We start from the raw sequence: 6,699 nt of genomic DNA on the forward strand, positions 1-6,699 counted from the left end.
TTTAAAAGTGAAATTTCAGGAAGATCTTAGTCTACTTACAAATACTCTAGAAAGTGTAAAAAAAAAAAATAAAAGCTAAATTATCAACCCCAAGCATCTTGGCTTGAAACATTTATTGCAAACAACCTCTCTTACTCCCCTACCCTACACACATCCATCAAAAGAATGCTAAATGCTGTACACAGTGTATGGAGATACAAATGAAGAGGAAAAGAAACAGATTTAATTCTATAACTTTGTCACTAAGTGGGAGAATTGCTGGAAGAAAATGAGACAGAAATAGAAATTGAGATATTTGGAAATAAAGAGAAATTTTGTAAATCTGTTCAAAACAGCCATGGAAATGTTAAGATCTCCAACTAGAAACCGAGGGCTTTTACAGCTCCCATGTGGGAGCTTTATGATTCCTTGAAACTTCATTTAGAGCCAAGCAGTTTGAAGTTGGCACTGTCAAAAGGGCTCTTTGGCAGCTGCTCTGAAGAACATCCCCTCCTTGCCAAACAGAATATGATTCGTGAGAGGCTATTTCAATTTTAAAATGCCTCAGCCTAGCTAAGAAACCCTGCACAACAGGGTACAGAAATAACACCACGAAAATGCCTTTCCCTACAGCCTGGATTTTTTTCTCCAAAGACAAGACTGCCAATTCCACCCCATGAGACTTTCTCCTTACAAGAACTAACCTTACTTAACCTCTTTCTTAAATCAGTAACCAACTTGCATGAACCTTAATTTTGGTTTAAAAGACAAGTGGCAGCGCCCATTTCTTAAGACATCTTTTTAAATTTCATGAACCATCCTGTAAGAAAAGGTATTCTCTCACAATACTGTTTGTAAACAGAACGCAGCAAAACCCCAGAAAGAAAGCACTTCAGCCTGGAAGGATAACGGTGTGGTTGCTGTTGGGATCAGATGGCAGAATACTGTCACTGAAAGCTATAGAACAACTTCAAATTCTCCAGGAAACAAATCACCAAACAAGAAGCATAAAAACCTCTACTTTGCGATCTTTTATTGAAAGTAGACCACACTATAAAATTAAATGAAGACGTTCTTGGAATATATTCAATATTCGGGTTCAAAGATCAAGAGTGTTTCAAAGTCCAGAGAAAAACGATAAGTCTGTTGACCATCCTGTGGTACAGAATAAGTCAAATACTGATCCAGTGTTACAGCAACTCACAGAGGGATGGGGGGAAGGGAAGGTAGTTCATGACTGACAAAAAGGAGTAACAAAGCAAAAGATCACAATGAAGAGCCCTAAAATTAATCTCAGAGAAATCCATGGGACAAAGTTAAAAATAAAGTTGCAAACAGCTACATCATTTCATCTGGTGAGTTAATAAACTGTATTGAATACTGTTGGAACAGTGAATGGGATTCTTTTTAGTTTCACATAAAATATTTCAGTTAAAATAATGTACTTCACTAATTTCTAATCATTAAATATGTGAAAATTTCAAAGTTAACGTTAGGAAAGCTAATCTCAGATTACCCAACCAGATAACCTGTGGCATACTCGACCAACTACTGCCGTTCTGGGAAGGCATCAGACAGGATATGACAACTTCAGAGCATCCAACATTCAAACCCCAACATGCTTCAGCTATTAGTGGACCTGAGACCCCTGCCAGGATGTGGCCACCTCAACCCATGCTGTACAAATGATGAAAGCAGTACAGGGGCCCACTGAAGACATAACAATTGAAGATGCAATAATGGCATGAGTCTTGCTGACATGACATCAAAAGCTCTCCCACTCATGCTCAGATGTCTTCTGCCTGGGCAGTATTTCAGCAGGTAAGTGGACAAATATTAGCCTCCCTTACCTCAAGAATAGTTCTAATCTTTTTCTACAATTATTTCTACAAAAGACTATTTAAAGGCTCTTTTAATCACAACCTAAATTATTTAATTATCCATCCTATAATGTGTAAGGTTACCAAAGGTCAACTGATGGTGAACCAAACTTGCACAAACAGACGGAAAGGCCTGTATAGCTTTCTGAAGATTCCCACAAACTTGCCTTTAACATTGGGGATTCGCTTCAGAAAACTAAATACAGATTTTTAATAAGACAAGCAAGGGTTACTTTTACCAATGCAAACTCCAGAGGCCCTTCGAGCAACAAGTGCGGATGGAGGAAGGATGCGAGAGAGGGTTCTAAGTTGACCACCAAGACTGCAGGTGGACCTGACTGGTGCCCCCGATATTCAACCCGACCGAACCACCTGCCCGTAACTTCTCTGAAGGGAACGGTTTAAAAGTTCTGAAACAGCCGGACCGGCCAGAGCACGTTATTCGCGTGCAGGACCGAGCCCCCGTAGGGCCGGCGACTACCAGCGTACAGACGGCCCTCTACCGCCTCTTCAGTACGTACCAGGCTGGAGGCGCTCGCCGGGCCCCACCGGCCGCCCGGGGCCTTGGCGGCGGCGGCCCCTCCGACCGCGGGCCCAGGTCCCAGGCGATCCTTGGCTTGTGGACAATCTCTGCCTCCACCTTTACTTGGCCGCCTTTCCGTGTGTCTCTTGTGTCTTTTCTTCTCTTCTTATAAGGACACCTCATTGTATTTAGAGCCCACCCAAAATGCAAGATGATCTCGAGATCCTTAACTTACGACATCTATAGAGAACTTATTTCCAGATGAGGTCACATTCTGAGGTTCTGGGTGGACATGAATTTTGGGGTACACTATTCAACTCACCCCGCGGGCGCGCCCCTTGCCGGGCCGCGCCCCCAGCGTCCACCAGACGCCGCGCAGAGCCCCCCACGAACCGCGCGCCACACGCGAGGCCAGCATGGCCCTGTGGCCGCGCTGCGGGGACGCAGGCGGCGAGTGCTTAGCAGCCTGTGGCACCAACGAGCCGCTTCTCCATGAAGTCCCCGCGATACCAGGGTACCGCGGCCTCCGCTGCCTCCATACTGGTTTTCAAACCCCAGCTCGCTCTCCTTATACAGGTGGCATGGGACCGCCAAGCGCGGCCGCCTTCGCGACGCTTTTGCGACCCCGTCGCCGTCTGGCTTCCCAGCGCTGCCGGCGGCAGCGGGAGGCTCGCGCCGTCAGGCCCTTGGACTTTGGGGAAGCCGTCTGAGCGTGGCGCTCTCCGCCCGCAGCCGGGAGCGTGGGCCGGTGGGGAGGGGAAGACAGGAACGAGCAAGGTGGGATGACCGCGCGGCCAACATGGCCGCGAGGGGGCAGGAGCCATCTCAGGCCAAGGCCGGTGGCCGGAGCCATCTCCGAGGCCGGTGGCTGGCAGAAGGGTCCTCTCCTAGGTGCGTGTCGTGATCTAGGGCCCTCGTGGACGGCTTCAGTGTTAGTAAAATATGTAGTAGAGAAGAAGTAATTAGTAAACACCAGCTCTCTGCTCCTTCTTTTTTGGCCATTGAATGAAGATGCATATGCCAAAAATACAAGTATTAAAAAGTGTTAATAATAGCAATTACTAATTGTTTTGCTGAAAACAGTGCTAACTAGATAGCCGGGCTATAGTGTATTTTCCAATTTAATCCTCCCAACCACTCTAAGATAGGTTCCATTTTTACCTTTACTTTTACAGAGAAGGAAACTTGCTTATAAGAGTAAGATAATTGTGAATCAGTTCATCGTTAATTAACTGATATATTTTAATATTGATACATTGTTTCTAATAAACGTTATGTTATCGTTATGTTGTTAATATTAATATTGCAATGTTATAGAACTTTTTTTGTTGTTGAGTTTTGTGCCCAGCTGAATTTGAATGGTTTTTGCTGCCTCTGCACTGTCCCTTCCTATCCCCGTCTGTGACGGCCGACCCATGTTAAAGTTCATCTTAAACTCTTAGTTCACATAGTTAGGAAAGAGGAAAAACAACTGAAATTAAAATTATACATTGAACATTGATCAAAAGAATATCGTCAATATTTTACACACACATCGAAGTACTGCTGAGAGAAAATTTAAAATGTTTGTACTAGAAACGTAAAAAGGATATCAAACACACACACATATATATAGGAATAAAACAGCTACAGTTCTCATACATAGACATCCATTCTGGATAACCCTGGTAAGAGGGAGTGGGCGGTATTCCAGTCAGTCCTCTCCTTTCCACTCACTGAATTGCCTTTTTTCACTCTTTACTCTTCCTAATTTGTCAGTTTCTCATTGTCTCTTGGAATTTCTCTTCTCTGAGCTTTGCTTCTAATATTTGGCACTGAGGACACGAACTTTACTTGCTTTTCCTTTGGGGTTTTTTCCATTTGTTGCTGTGATAGATTTTATTTCTGTTACTTATAGTATTTGTCTAATTTTTCTGAACTTCTACATTAATTCTAGTTGCTGTGTTTAATTATTTCTTCAACTTCTATGCTATGTATGGTAATCTTGTTTTATCCAGGCTCAGTGCCCTCAAGAATAAGACCATTGCCTGAGCTCTTATTTGCCTTATTGTTTGGAGATATCATTCATAGTTTTCTGTTTTAAATACAATTGTATATATTTTTTGTATATTGAGGCCGGTGGCTGGCAGAAGGGTCCTCTCCTAGGTGCGTGTCGTGATCTAGGGCCCTCGTGGACGGCTTCAGTGTTAGTAAAATATGTAGTAGAGAAGAAGTAATTAGTAAACACCAGCTCTCTGCTCCTTCTTTTTTGGCCATTGAATGAAGATGCATATGCCAAAAATACAAGTATTAAAAAGTGTTAATAATAGCAATTACTAATTGTTTTGCTGAAAACAGTGCTAACTAGATAGCCGGGCTATAGTGTATTTTCCAATTTAATCCTCCCAACCACTCTAAGATAGGTTCCATTTTTACCTTTACTTTTACAGAGAAGGAAACTTGCTTATAAGAGTAAGATAATTGTGAATCAGTTCATCGTTAATTAACTGATATATTTTAATATTGATACATTGTTTCTAATAAACGTTATGTTATCGTTATGTTGTTAATATTAATATTGCAATGTTATAGAACTTTTTTTGTTGTTGAGTTTTGTGCCCAGCTGAATTTGAATGGTTTTTGCTGCCTCTGCACTGTCCCTTCCTATCCCCGTCTGTGACGGCCGACCCATGTTAAAGTTCATCTTAAACTCTTAGTTCACATAGTTAGGAAAGAGGAAAAACAACTGAAATTAAAATTATACATTGAACATTGATCAAAAGAATATCGTCAATATTTTACACACACATCGAAGTACTGCTGAGAGAAAATTTAAAATGTTTGTACTAGAAACGTAAAAAGGATATCAAACACACACACATATATATAGGAATAAAACAGCTACAGTTCTCATACATAGACATCCATTCTGGATAACCCTGGTAAGAGGGAGTGGGCGGTATTCCAGTCAGTCCTCTCCTTTCCACTCACTGAATTGCCTTTTTTCACTCTTTACTCTTCCTAATTTGTCAGTTTCTCATTGTCTCTTGGAATTTCTCTTCTCTGAGCTTTGCTTCTAATATTTGGCACTGAGGACACGAACTTTACTTGCTTTTCCTTTGGGGTTTTTTCCATTTGTTGCTGTGATAGATTTTATTTCTGTTACTTATAGTATTTGTCTAATTTTTCTGAACTTCTACATTAATTCTAGTTGCTGTGTTTAATTATTTCTTCAACTTCTATGCTATGTATGGTAATCTTGTTTTATCCAGGCTCAGTGCCCTCAAGAATAAGACCATTGCCTGAGCTCTTATTTGCCTTATTGTTTGGAGATATCATTCATAGTTTTCTGTTTTAAATACAATTGTATATATTTTTTGTATATTTCCATATATGGAATTACATTATACTTAGTTATAAATTTTTTAAATTGAACATCCCCCAAATTGTCTAGCAAATATCATTATGTTCTGTTTTTCGCTTCAGTATAAAATTAGAAAAAAAAAAATTAACGCCAAGGTAAAATAAGACCCACACGTAAAATATAGTTAACTATTTTATAATCTCTTTTTGTTAAGAAAGCCAACTTTACTATAGACTACTGATACTACTCTTAAGTCTATAAAAAAGTAGGAAAGTAAAGTTTCTGGCATTTTGGCTGAAAGGACAATGACAGCTCAATACTTAGGACTAAAAAGTAATATGCTTCTAACAAATCATTTTCCTAACATTTTAAGACCAGAAAACATTCAGCTATCAGTTGTTTGATCTCATTTTCTAGAACTTGACAGATGTCAACAAATGAATAGGTTAATCTGGGATAAAGGATGTAGAAAATGCAAAAACCTTAATAACAAACAAAGAGTGGCTCTCTAAAAGAAAATATTTATTCAGGAATGGGGCATTGCATGAGAATGAGTGACATAGTAAATTATGTGCATATTCAGGGAGGTAAAGGAAGACAAAGATTCTTAAAGGAAAAATAAGGAAGATTACATAATTGTTTTGAGATTGTTATCCTTGGCTACAAGGATCGATAACAAGGGTGACTCCAGTCCGAAATTGGTCAGGCAGTTGATGGGCAGAAGTCCTCACAGCGGTATTTTTTTGTGTGTTTGGAGTGGACTTTGTGTAAGGTTGTGGTTTTGCAGACTGCTTTGTGATGGTTTTTTGTTTGTTTGTTTGTTTTTGGCAGCTGGCTGTTACCATTTGTGATAGTTTTTGTTATCAGGCATTTGTACGTGAGAACTTTCCTTTCATGGTCTTCTCCTGGCTGTTTGTCAGGGTTTGTAACACATATACCTCCTTTTTTTTTTTTTTTTTTTTTTTTTTTTTTTT

This window comes from Galeopterus variegatus, unplaced genomic scaffold, assembly GCF_000696425.1.
Source record: "Galeopterus variegatus unplaced genomic scaffold, G_variegatus-3.0.2 Scaffold840, whole genome shotgun sequence".
Lineage (NCBI taxonomy): Eukaryota > Metazoa > Chordata > Mammalia > Dermoptera > Cynocephalidae > Galeopterus > Galeopterus variegatus.